The sequence below is a fragment of the Paramormyrops kingsleyae genome, chromosome 18 (assembly GCF_048594095.1).
Source record: "Paramormyrops kingsleyae isolate MSU_618 chromosome 18, PKINGS_0.4, whole genome shotgun sequence".
Classification (NCBI taxonomy): Eukaryota; Metazoa; Chordata; class Actinopteri; order Osteoglossiformes; family Mormyridae; genus Paramormyrops; species Paramormyrops kingsleyae.
Genome location: NC_132814.1, coordinates 4,222,848 through 4,237,144, shown reverse-complemented (window position 1 = coordinate 4,237,144; position 14,297 = coordinate 4,222,848). Strand labels below are relative to the sequence as shown.

Genomic DNA, 14,297 nt, shown 5'->3' with positions numbered 1-14,297 from the left:
GCAAAGCCCTGCGGTTTGGAGCAACTCTGCTCCAAACCGCTGAGAGGAACAGAGGGATAGAGATTGAGATGGTGAACAGGAAGGAAAATGGAAGAGAGAGATGGAGGGGGAGAGAGATAGAGGGAGGGAGAATGACAATCGTAGATAGAAACAGAGTAGAGTGATAGAGAGGAAAAAGCAATAAAACTGTGAGAAGCAGAGCAGAGGATGGAGTGGGAAGAAAACAGGGGCTTCCCACAGGGAGAATAAGAGAAAGCCATGCGGGGGAGAGGCTGGGCCAAGGCAGCCAGTGTTTATGAAGAGCAGATGTGGTGCGGTGGGGATCTGGCAGGGTCGGACGTGCCTGAGACCCACTCTGGCTGGGTGGCACCAGGGTGAGAAAGAGGTCAGTGCACCACAGTACACACACACCCTCACAGGCATGAACACAGATACACAGCACCCGCACACACTCACTCACAGGCATGAACACAGATACACAGCACCCGCACACACTCACTCACAGGCATGAACACAGATACACAGCACCCACACACACTCACTCACAGGCATGAACACAGATACACAGCACCCACACACACTCACTCACGCAGAAATACACACTCCAGTCCTCTGACAAAAATACATTCGGAAGCACAGCATGAGCACTCACCCTCACGTCCACATGCGTGCTCCTAACCAACACTATGATGCCCGCCTCATTCTTCCTCTTCCCACCGTCCCAATCACTATTCCCACTCTTCCCTGTGAGTTAAATCTCTTCTCCAGTATGGCTCTTGCCGAAAGGCACACATTGCATGACATCATGAGGACAGGAAACAAGGAGAGGGGAAGGCGCAGCACGGGTGTGATGACATTGTGATGTGAGCAGACAAGCATGCTGGAAGGGAGGGGGGGGGCACAGGGGGATTGGGTAAGTAGTTCTGGGGTTTTTGAAATTTTACAGCCATCTAAATGAAGGTGTGGGGGCTAAGGGCTCTGGGTTGGGCAGGGCAGGTGAAATAGTTGGCTTTGTCTTTTAGTGTGTGTGTGTGTGTGGGGGGGGGGGGTCATGTATATATTACATTGTGGGGGGCAAATGATAAAAGTCTGTGACTGCAATCAAAAAAACTAAAAATGCCAAATGTCTCATATTTAGTTTGCCTGCTTATGGTTAAGGTTAGGGCTGAGTAGGGGTTAAGGTTGTTGGGATTAGGGTTTTGCCCATAGAAATGAATGGAGAGTCCTCACAAAGATATGAATACAAATGTATGTGTGTGTGTGTGTGTGTGTAAAAACTGTCAGTCTGGAAAATAACTCCTGAGAGATTTTGCATTAGTATTTCATGAGCAATAACAACAGGCCTGACACTCAGGAATCGGAATGTGAGAGCTGAATTTGCATGGAGACTCTAATCCTCACGTGAGCCACACCTGCTCACTACACTCTCTGAGGTGCTCCAGCTCTGGATTTTTGCCAAGGTAATTACAACGATTCTGGCATGGACTGTGGCCGTATTCCCAGTACGTTCTCTCCGTGGCTTTAATAGCACTCGTTAAAGGTGCTCACGTTGTGCGATCCGCTCAGCTCTCACTGCCGGCAGCAGCGTAGCCAAAGGGCTCAGTTTGTTCACCATCACTCCTGTCGTTGTGTAGCTTCCAGGCAGGCCTTGTCCCCTGTACCAACCGAAATGACATCTCTGTCCACACCTGCCATCTAGTGTTGGACAGAGAAACTGCAAGCCCCTTCTGTGCTGCATGCCTGTCACACTGCCCGAACCGGATGGGTCATGCTGACCTGGGGGGGGGGAGGAAGTGAAACAGACTGAGAAGTATCTACAGCCATGGATGCCAACTCTGTACAAGATACACACAGATGCGCACTCCTTACTGCACCTATTATAGGGCAGGATGTGCACTGTGACACCTGATCATGGTTGGCACATCCAAGCTGGTGTCCCATAGTTCATCCAAGCTTTGTTGCCGGTTTCCCTCTTCTTAACCCCTGCTGAGGACAGTGAAAATATACTCACAACAAAGGGTTTACACTGATTCTTAGAGAACACATCTCCCGTGGCCCACAATGCAAGCCCCCCCCCCCCCCCCGATTCACTATGGAAAAGCTTCCTTTAGTTTGGTCTGCCCCTGACCCTTCCCTTTCTTCCCAGGGCACTCTTTGAATTTTCAGACTATGCTGTTTTTTTTTTAACAGGGAATCCGTTTCCCTGCTCCGGGAGGATTTCTAGCCTTTGAAGATAATCGTGGGGGGGGACAACACAAACAGCCCCCTTAATAATAATGACTTCAGTGGGATGGTGGTAGATCCAGTCTGCTACCCCGCTGTGTCTTCTGCATAAAACACTGAGCACATTCTTCCTCTCTGGGGTCCCACAGGCAGCTGACCACTATTAATGACAATAAATGGAATAAGTTTCTGAACTTTGCCCCCCCTCCCCCTCCAGGCCGGAAGGCGGAGCTCTCGCTGCCATCAGCACAGGAAGGCGGAGCTCTCGCTGCCATCAGCACAGGAAGGCGGAGCTCTCACAGCCATCAGCACAGGAAGGCGGAGGGTTTTCCCAGGAGCCCCAGCATTGTTGCCGGGCGCAACACCATGTGCGGATGCGGGGCCGCCAGCACAGGCAAAACAAACGCAGGGCCAAACAAGCCGGGAAGCACGTATGCAGGGGTGCGATTGTTCTCCTGGTGCCCCCTACTGACAGGAAACACAAGTAATTGTTGGTGCCCAAACCCCCAAAATAAACTTCACTTTGTTGACCATCCCTTGTATCAAAATGGACCTACTCAGTTTTCCTGACTGACTCTTGATCAAAGGTGATAAATATACAAAATGCATCATGCCTGTGATCCCAAAAGCCGTGAATGAGACGCAGGCTGCAGATCAGTTACTCACAGGTCCACCTTTCAATGAGCTCATGAGAAATTTATAAATAAAAACATACTACATAACACTATTAAACTGTAAAGAAAAATTATTGCGAAACCAGTTCAGATTCATTCTGTGGATCTTCTTAACTGCTGGAGGAGAAAAGCCATGCACAATCATTCTGAAAATCAGTTGACAAGAAAAGTAAATGACAACCCCAATTGAATTTTCACTGATTGTCACTAGGGGGCACCAAACATAATCATACCAATCAGCAAAGGATGGGACCAAGGGAGCTGAGCCAAGTAGTCTACTGGAAGACTCAAATACAATAACAGTTAGGTGATACTGGGGAGCTGTGTAATGTAACTAACATAGGGGCATTTTCTGAAATTAACGACTCAGGGCCATCACCTCCAGGGTGTCTTCTAAAACTGAAAAAACGAGCTGCTGTTTCCCCCAACCTCTTAGGATGAGTCAATAACTGTGGTGGCACATTTTTAGCATGAGACACTTTGGGGGATTCATTTGTCCTACAGCATTGGGATTTCACAGGCCAGTCAGGCACACTATGTACCACACATGCTAGCATGCAGATCAGAACAAAGGCCTGTCATCAAGATATCCATTGGAGTGAAGGCGCAGAAATTCGTCAATTAAAGTATGGTTAGGAGTCAGGTTTGTGTTGTCTTTGTAACTTCAAAATGAATATTTTGAAACTATCAAAAATGTCTTCCATTGCCCATAAAGTTACTGGAATCTTGTTCAGAAATCAGCTTTGGTTCCCAAACATCTCATCAGGGGCACCTCAACCATTCTATGTATTCGTTAAATTTCACCATCAGCTCACTTAATTAACTAGTCTTATTAATTATTTAAAAAATCAATGAGACATGGATCAGCTATACGAGGTGTGCAAGTGGTCGACTCAAAAAAAAACGTGGGTGGAAATAATGAGGTAATTCTAGTAGACGTTTTGAAATGGCTAAACTAATGCATTTTGACAGGCATAAAATACTAGTTTTACACCAACATGAAAATCATTTAAACATCCTTTTCTTTTGCTGCCTAAGATGTTTACACAGTGCTGTATAATTGCAGCATTTTGCAGGACAGTCTAACGATCGATATTGAAGTGATACAACATAAATGTGGCAGTAAGATACTCAAATTCTATTTGAATTCTGCACCCTGGTCCCAAAAACAGCCGCTAGCGTAGAAATCCTGAAATGAAGGTCTATTCGGTAATGTTTATATGGGGACTGTCATTTTCTCTATGTGGTCACAGGATGGCAGATATAAAATATATTTAGACCACCGTGTAAAAAGACTTTTCTGATACACCTAATCCTATAGCTGAAGTGTGTGTCACTCCAGTCAAGTGAATGGTAGCATTTAAAAACTGATTGCTTTACATAAGCTTTTCTGTCATCTGTAGCAGTTGTCATGCAAAACATGTATAAATCATCTGCTGGTATTCCCAAATTTTATTTGAGTGCATTTTTATACTTCAAAATATCAAAATCCTTTGCATAGACCGGAAGTCCCCACCGACAAAACCAAAGATGGGAATCCACGTGACAAGTATCCGAAAGGGCAAAAAGGTGACCCAGGAATGTTATGCAGTCTTCACTTTGAGGTGATTGCTCCACCTGCTGGTGGACCTCAGTACAGCGCTGCGGCAACAGAAGTCCTGAGTGGAGCTCCCAGTGGGTGCGGGCGCCACGCGGCTCGCACGGGGGTTGGCTTAGAAAACAGCAGGTGGTGACAGAGCAAAGAGGAAGATCCAGGCATGACTGAGGTCTCGCATGTATGCCTGCGCCCGTCGCCCCCTTACGAAAAAACGTCATTTACACAACGATTTTAAACGAAGAGATTTTTCGTGAAGCGTTTAATCATCACTTTGAAATATGAAAAAATAGTTTAATTGTACATTTGACCGCTTATATCATAAATGTATGAATATATTGTGGTGTTTCCTTATCGTATCTCATGTACATAAATTGTATTTGTGTATTACTAGATGTTTGCACATAATAATTTTACGAATCGTTAGTGTTTAACTGACTTTCGTTAGGATATCCAAAGATTTCGGAATATGTACTTTCTGTTTGGTCGGCGTTATGAGACGTCCACACGTAGCCTACCGCCACCAGGGACAAATCCCCGCGTGTCTCCATGCAAAGACGTGAAAATAGATTTTTTTTTATGTCGTCGCGTGCTGCAGATCTACTTGTTTGATGAAAATGCAAGAGGGAATGCAGCAAAACTGTAACAAATGACAAAGTGAAAACACCGCGTCCCCACTCTACGGCGCAGCCGCAGTAACCCCGTCACCCGCCTGGATACAGAGACAGGCTTCACTTTATTCTCATTAGGGGGTGTAGGAGGGCCGGAAGACGCCCAATCAGGAGTGCGGGAAGCCTGTCCCGCGTTACCATTGGTCAACTGAAGAGGGAAGGGGCTCCGTGTAGTCGCTCTGATCTGCCTTGAGCGTTTGGAATTCTTACGCCTTTGCTGAGATCTCAGCTGTCACCTGATCCAGTGACCTTTTGCCATTGTAAGGACCTCGTATGTTCTGGATTACGTGTCAACAGCTGTAAAACAGTAAACGACTTTGCACAGTAGATTATTTTGAAAAGGAGCCTATAAGAAGCAAATGCTGTTGTAGGCTAACGTAGTAATAAAAATGACCCTGGAAGTCATACACTGTTGCAGTGCTTGACTTGTGACTAAAAGCTTCAAATACAAAGAGTACCAGAGATTACTTTAATATGCAGTGTTGACTGAGATCATTTAAAAGTATATAATGTATACAGTAAACTGACGTTTTCCAGATTAACTGATGTCGGCATATTACATAAAGCATACCACAACAGCAGGTCTGCGTCATCTTTACCAAAATACTACCCACATATTAACTGTTTCGGTATATAACTGCATTATGAAAGAAGAGCAATGCTGTATTATTTAACGCATTCATACCACAAGCAAAAATGCTAACATAATTAGCTCACCAACCAGTTCTTTGATTGGCGAAAAGTCAGGTTAATGTTGGAAGAAAGACTTCGGCTGATAAACTGCAAACTGTACACTTGATGGAAACATGCAGCCCAACATATTTTGAGGTGATACAATGTGGAAGTTTCAGGGAGGTGACCATGGCGTCCATCCATCTCAGTACAATGGGCTAGGCCACAGCCAACCGATTCTTGGACTATGGGTCATGGATTTTAGGCTGCCTATTTCTGATTGAAATGAGTTGATTCAGAAAGGAGGGCCGTGTCACAGGGCCAGTTAATTCTATAGGCGGCTGCCTAGGGTGCCAAATTCTGAGGGGGCGCTGACTTAGCCAGCTAATTTCATAAAGTGCATATTCTGCGGTGCCAGAAAAGAACAGCTATGCCACTGCATAGCTGATGGAGGGCCACTCTAGAAGTCTGCACACTCTGCAGTGCCTGCACACAGGCCTGCCATGCATAATCCCAGAGAAAATTAATTCAATCAGGCCACCGGGACTCGCAAAACCTCAGGTCTGGGCCTGGGACAACTTCCCCAGTAGTAACCACAAGACACCGGGCCTGCCGGCACAGAACAGCGACACGTTGAGGAGTGCCGGACAGCCAGCCATTTTCGCTTTGTCTTGGATGGGGAGCAGCTGTTGATGATGCCCGCTTAGGGTGCCACCTGGGCCGAGACTGCTGTGTCCTGCTGTGTCCTGCTGTGTCCATTGAGAGACACCAAAAGATAGAGAAAGCAGCATTTATAAAACTCAAATGTAATGTGAAATCTTTAATTCGAGCTCCCCTCTCCCTCATTAAAATGATCTCTGCTATACTCCTTCAGTGATAAGGGCTCGGCAAAGGGGGGGAAAGTTAGGACGATTCCAAGGGCCGCTAAAAATTTCCATGCATAATTGGATTGGTCTGGGTTGAGGGCCCAAAATGATGCACGTTCATGCCCTACCTCCCGTTTGCTGGTGGAACACTTCATGCAGGGCGAACTGATACATACGTAGGGTATTCTAGCCTATACTCTAAGGGGGTTAATGGAACAGTTAGTTAATTTGGCAACGCCTAATGGCGTTTTTCCACTGTCACCTAGAACCGAGCCGTCCCTGACCTGTACCTGGCACTTTTATACGAGTCATATCTGAGTTGAAATTGCGCTGACATGGTTTGACTTACTAGCAGGCTGAAAGCGAGACCAAACAGAGCTGGTTGCATCACCACCGTCTGATTGGTCGAAATGCACGGGGTATTGGTTTTCTGTGCAAAAATTATCTGATGGAAGAAAGGGCATATTATATATTATTGTTAGTAATACATATTGAGTTACATTCCTGAAAACTCGGAACCTGAAAATTTCCAACCTCCTACTTAAAAAGTACTATAGAACAGTTGAACAGAATGGATTCATAATTTTAATTCCACTAACCTTTGATACTTGCAAAACATGGTGATTCTCACAGATGTGCTAACGGAAATTAGCACACAGTAAAAATAATAATGATTGCTGTGGCACAGTTCAATTCCTGTATGACAGAGGGAAAGCTCCGTAAGTGTCCGTGATAATATCGGTCATAGCCCTCAGATATCTTAATCTACCCATGATTCTATTAGCTATTTGAATTACTAAAAGAGATTTAAAGTTCAGCTTGAACATGAAGTTTCATAGGTATAGATGTGATCCAGGTGGTCTGATTTTATAACTGGAAAATGTACATTAAGTAAAACACAAACAGTGCAAATTAAATTGGTGCTGGAATATACAGTGTGTGGAATGGGGAACTCCCCCGGTACTCCCCTTGTTCTTCGGTACCAGCAGATATTGAGAGGTGCCAGTACTCTGAATAGAAAAGAGAAGCACTGGGAATATATCCCACAAGTATGTAATCCATTTGTGTCAGTCAAAGATGTGAATTCAGAGGTTCCTGCTTTCTAAGATGTGACTTTGAGATACAATTTGGCCCTTCCACCGGTCTGCAAATACTCCCTTTTGTTGTCCTCTGTGCCCTGAATTTATATGCCAAGGCTGTCGTATGGAGGCACATATACATACTGCTTGCTTCCTTAGATAATTTATTCAACAATTTTCTCATTCTGCCGATTTCAGTTCCAACATTTAGAAAATTTCTTATTATTTTTACTTTCTATAGTATTATTATATATGGGCTACTATGGCTACACTGGGCTTACTATGTAGTAAAATATTATAGCTCATAATGCAAATACTGTTTTTCAACTATTCCGTTTACTGAATGATAAAATTTTGATATGAATACTTGAAAACACTGCAGGATTCTTAGCAATGTTGTCGGGTAAATAAATTATTGTACTGAACAAAATCTCAAGCAAAACAGCCCATGCCAGAAGTGTATGTGTTTGAACCTGTAATAGAATTCCAGAAGGATGTTTTTGTAGGATCACGGTGAACACGTATAGATCAATGCTGCCACAGAAAGGAAATTTGTGCAGTTCCGTGAAATACTGTAGCATAATAATGAATGATTGCAAATGGAAAACGAACACACTGCTTAGTCGCTTTTCTAACAAACAAGCAACCGATCGTATGTAAAGCTGAAGGTGATCTGGACGTGATCTGTCAGGTAAGGAGCCTTGCGCTGGCACGGTCCTGAAACCACAAACTCCCGGCTTCCTCTCGCGATGTCCCCGCCCGCGGGACTTGGCTGCGCCGCTCGTGCGCCTCACGCTTCGGCCAGTAGGATTTGGTGGGCGCGAGGCGGCGGAGCTCGCGGCCCGAGGTGGAGCGCGCAGAGACGAAACCGAACGAAAGTCGGAGGGCCGGGAGTACCCAGCGAAAACAACGCAGACATAGGGGACAGAGACACCTCCCAGCATCAGAGAGCTGCAAACCCCTGGGCTGGAAGCGAGGGCGTGGCCGCCGGTTAGTTTGAGGCAGTTTTCGGGCAGTTCCTTCATATTTTTCCCCCCCGTGTTTGCGACGGGAGGGAGGAGGGAGTGCACACGGCCGCCATCTTTGGGACCTGTCTGTGCCTGGAAAGCGAGCTACTGGGCCCCTTTTGGCCCTGGAGAGGACTCCCTACACCGTGTGACAACACACATCAGCAGCCCCTAACCGAATCGGTATCTGGGCAGTGGGGCAGGGGAGGGTACTTTCAAACGGAGACGTTGAAACGGACGCTGCGATTTACCCCCAGCTTCTCTTTAAATCCGGCCTGTTGGACGGGTAAGTGTCCGCTTCTGAAGCGCACCTCGGCCGCGTCGGTGAGGTGGACATGGCCCGCAGCGGGTCCGTGTGCTCCGGGTACAGCTAAACAAGCTCGTGAGACTGCCCTAACCCGAAAGCCAGCGCGTTAGCTGAGGCGTCCGAGTGTCGGCTCGCTAGTAAACGTTATGTAGCTTAGTTGGCTAGCTTGTTCCATAGCAGGGGTGTTTCAGTGGCTATGGCGAATAAAGATGGGTGTAACTCTGAGTGAGCATCGGTCCCAGAGAGCCCAGTCACGGTACTGTCGCATGTTTTAGTTCGTTGGATTGCCTCGTCTCAGGTTAATGTTAAGATGCGTCGGTTTTGGTGCAGTGCCGCACGGTGTTACAGTATTACAGTACCGGGGGGGGGGGTCCACTCCAAGGTGGAGTGGACATAACGGCAAAAGCGTATATGATCATGACAAGTCGTTGTTTACACGTATCCTTGTCCATTTGTTTTGCCGCTTTGCAGTTTAGCTAAAGTGCGATGTCGCTTTGCAGTTTAGCTAACCTAAAGTGCGGTGGCTTTCCTTGATCAGAATTTAACCCTCCCCCTCCCGGGATATTCATCTGAGCGTTTTTCTCACTTCTAGTGTACCATCGCGTTATCTCCTGGATGTTACTTTGAGCCGCTCCGACTATCTCAACAATTTAAAGGAATTTATTGACAATTTGAAATACCCATATGCAGTGTCAATTCTGACCGTTTTGGAATAAGGCGCGGTGAAATTGCTGGTAGTGCTGGAATAAGGTGTGGCAAAATCGCTAGCAGTGCTGGAATACAGCATAAACCATGGCAGTGCTGGATTGAGCTGCGGTGTAATCCCTGGCAGTGCTGAAATACGGTAGGTTGTAATCCTTGGCAGCACTGGAATAAAGTCGAATATGGCAGTGCTGGAATATGGTAGAGCATAATCCCTGGCAGTGTTGGAATAAGGTAGAGCGTAATCCAAGGCCGTAACTTTGGCTGGAACACTGGAGGGGTTGAGGTCTCCACCCATTACGGGGGAAACATGATTATTGGGGGGGGGGGTGTATTAGTTAGTTTTGATTTATTGGAGGGGCTACAACCCCCCCCCCCCCCGTAAATGCTGTGCTGGAATGAGGTAGAATATAATTACTGGCACTGCTGGAATAAGGTGTGGTGTAATCCCTGGTAGTGCTGCAGTAAAGTAGAGCATGATATCTGGCACTGCAGGAATATGGTGAAGCATTCTCTCAGGCAGTGCTGGAATAAGGTAGAATGTAATCCCTGGCAGTGCTGGATTAAGGTGTAGTGTAATCACTGGCAGTGGTGTGGTCCTCAGCATTCTGATATTGACTCTTATGAGTTCTTATGCTGACACTACCAAGCATTTAGCTCCACTCTTGCAGTGCCTGTATGTTGAGCACTTGTATGTTAGTTGTTTAGCAGCAGGTACTTGTCATATTTTAAATGTCAATATAATTGTAAGGGCGAAAATTCACAGCATTGTAGAATATGGTTGCATGCTGTAACGCTCTGGTCCATCAGCCTGCCACTCTGTGTGGTCCTTAAGCACATCCTGCTGTTGTCTCAGTAATACTGCACTTGAGTCCTTTAGGGGTATTGCACAAAACAGGATTTCTTCATTAGCCAGATAACTTAAGCCAAATGTAAGGATTGTCCAATAGGAATGTGACTTACCAGTCTTCCTGTTGGACAGTTTTTACATTTTGCTTAAGTTATCCAGCTAACTGCTTTTTGGAACACCCCCCAGTTTTGAACATCTCTGGTAAAATTTGTTTGTTCTGTGCCATTCACAGGAGTGAGGGGCTTGGTCTGTGTAGATGATACACAATTCTTTTATATGAATTGTAGTCACCTGGTATCTTGTTCCATGTTGCACCAGAGATGTCATTGATAAGGACTTTTGGTGATACTGATGTGTTCATTAAAAAAAAAAATCACCTTCAGACATCACTAAATTTTCTACTTCGTGTAAATTTAGGTTTTTGTTCATAATGGAAAAAAACATGAGCAGAAGACCCAGATTGATATTCATTTGTGCAAATGTCTAAACTGGGCCTGTGCGGTGTATTTTGTAAAAAGTGGAGTGGAAAAGAACATGTACAAGGCTAGTTGTAAACTGTGGTCACTTTGCCCTTCAGTACGTTGTTATGTGGAGTGTGTCCATATGTGTAAAGAAATGGTGATGGGAAATGGTGCTTTTTCTGAAATCACCCCCGTCCCCCTCGCTAGTGTCTCCCTGTAAGCCATTTGCTGCTATTATTAGCTTGTCTTCAAGTTTTTCCCTACAGTTTTAGGTAAATTGTGCTCAATCCTGGATGTGGGGGTGCTGAGAAGTCCTTATTTTGTTTTAGAGCATACAGACGCTCCTCTACTTATGAACTTTAAACTTACGAACTTTCAGACATATGAACGAAGAGGACTGTAAATCCAAATTGTGTTCCTTGGGCTACCATTTCCTTTCCGCAACATCAATTTTTTTATTCTGTGCACCACTGACTAGTATGACTTCTGGTCACTACTCCCGCTGCACAGCAGCATAGCGTGCTTACTCCCAGCATCCTAGTTCTTTATGCTTGCGTATACCCTTAAAATGATGTTGAATAACAAATTACGAACAGCCGTTCTGAACGTAACTCATTTGTAAGTAGAGGAGCGTCTGTATATTCATTTAACACAAGAACTTGTTCACAATTTGTTCTTTTTCCTTTGGTGACTATGGAATTGCTCCTTATACCCCTCCACACTTCCCCAGAGGCTGGATTTGGGTGTGGATGTGGTGGGTGGCAAGGTTGATAGGGGGCAGCTGTTTAGGGGAAAAAAAAACACATTTTGATGAAAGACCAAAAAAACGTAGAAGTTTTGTATTGTGTTAAGAAGCATGGCATGAGGGTGAATATAGGCATTTGCATGTGTTTTTCTGTCTAAATTGTTAAAGAAAAAGAAGATGAAATGAATATTCAGCATACCCCCACAGTGTAGCTGTTTATGTGTAACGTGACTCTGGAAGAATTTATCCACATAAAATGGTCAGTAAAAACTATGAGAGAACTGATTTTACCAGAATTAATTTCACCCCATTGGCTCCTTTAGCCACCAGCTGGGTCATGACTGGGCATACATGTAGACCCCATAGTCTTGGGTATATGAGTGGTAGGGAAATCTCTATTTAAAATACCTCCACTGTTTGAACCAATGGTCATGCTTGCTAGAAGGGGAGTGGAATGAATGAAAGCTGTGAAGATGATATAGGGGCTGCAGAGAGAGCTGGCAGTCACCCCATCTCTGTTTAGGATGTGTGTTCCCTGGTTATGGTCACCAGCAGCACACCCGGATTTGGTTTTGTCATTATTGTGTTATAGGATTTGGTAGGGGTGGCACAGTGGATAGCACTCACACCTCTGGGACCGGGGTTCAGGTCGCCGTCATGGGGCCTTGTGTGGATTTTTTATGTTGTCCCCATGTCATTCTGGGATTTCCTCCTGATTCTCCAGTTTTCCCTCACGGTCCAAAAATATGTTAAGGTGAACTGGAGTTGCCAAATTGTCAGTAGGTGTGAATGTGTGTGTGAATTAGATATGTGCACTGCAATGGGTTGGCGTCTTATCTTGGGCAATTCCCTGCCTTCTGCCCATAGCTTCTGGAATAGGCTCTGTGACCCTGTGTAGAACAAGCAGGTGCAGAAGATGGATCAATGCATGGATGGATGTATTAGGGTTCTGAATACCATATTGTTCTTCTGGCTGCTCGCTTAGCCACTTTTTGAAACGGGCTGCATCCATGCTCTGGGTGTACCAGGTAAGCAGAGTGTGTTTTTGCGGACATAGCTGTCAAATTTGCTTCTATTTCAATTTTCAGTGCTTTACAGCCATAAAGCAGGAGTTCCTAATAGCCTTTGTCTCTAACCCCTACCACTGCCAAATGAGAAAAGCCTGTCTTGCTCAACTCCTGATTGTTCTGTGAGCAGGCAGTCTATACTGGAGAATTGATTTTTTTCCCCCTTCCATAAGTAAGGAAAGGGTTAAGTTATGGGGTGTGGTTGAGACTTCAGGTCACAGCAGAGGAAGTTATATTACAGGCCTGAGGCCAAAGGTACCTTTAGGGAACCTGCCATTTCTGGGGGACCGGGATCTGCTGGAACACCCAAATTTGAGCATGTAAAGTTGGTCATAAATAAACAGACATCTCATGGGATTAAAAACACAGCAACTATGAGCAGATCACTTAGTTTTCTTGCTGTTATTTTTAGAACAAGCCTGAAAGTTTTGAGGAAGGATTATTAAAGGCTATGAACAGACTAATTGTGGGAAATTTTTACGATTCATGTTTCATGATTTTTTTTTTTTTGCCACACTCATCTATTATTAAAACTGACTTTTAAAATCTTTAAATCAAGTTTTAATGATCAATTCAAGAAACATTCGATATATGTGTTGAGTTGGGAAATTTCTTTATACCTTGCACATTCATACATTTCTATACATAAAGTAACTGTAAACCTACCTGCTTCATTTTTTCAAGTATTTGCATTGATACAGCGCTTAAAGGTTGGTGGTTGTGGAATTTTTTTGTAATAAAAAAGATCAAATGTACTAATTAATAAGAAATCTTGAACAAAACATGCACAAAATTTAATTTGCGATTATATTCATATTAAAGGAGGATGTGTGTTCCTGGTTTCGGTTAGACACTTGTACTTGTTTTGTATTTTTAAATGGCCTGAGAGCCATGGACATTTGGCTATTGCAGCAACACCAAGTCTTCTGCCCTGGGAAGTTGGCTGGGTGATCTCACTGTTTCGGGTTACATTTCAGCTGTCGGTCTTTCAGCTTGGGAAAGTACCGGTGAAACCTGCTGGATTCTGACCTCTGCGTGCTCGTTTGCACCTTTCTTTGGCACTTTGCACTGAAGACCCCTGAAGTCACCTGACATTTGAGTATGTGACTCTTACCTTCAGGACTATGCATTATGCGTGGATTTTCATGAGGTTCCAGTAGTATTTTTCTTTCTTTTTTGGCTGGGGGAATAGGGGCTACATACACGGCTTTGTATAAATGCTGTTGCTAAAGAAGTAGTTAGGGGAATGGATTGGGTGGACTTTCTCTTGAATTCAAGAGTAATGCTCCTGAACTGTGATTAGTCATGTGGTCATTTGCTGAAGGTCTCTCTTTAGGCTTCTGCTATGATATGGAGGCACTGTCACCACTTGACCATAG

At 44.8% G+C, this 14,297-nt stretch overlaps 1 protein-coding gene across 2 annotated transcripts in view; it reads left to right on the top strand.

Moving 5' to 3' along the window:
• Positions 1-8,574: 8,574 nt before the first annotated feature.
• taok1b (TAO kinase 1b) overlaps positions 8,575-14,297 on the top strand; it is a 30,122-nt gene continuing 24,399 nt past the window's right edge. The window contains exon 1 of one of the 2 annotated variants that reach the window (XM_023809850.2): positions 8,575-8,769. The gene's annotated coding sequence lies outside the window, so the exon portion shown is untranslated. Of the gene's footprint in view, positions 9,073-14,297 lie in introns of both variants that reach the window. The other variant, XM_023809841.2, reaches the window with a different exon arrangement.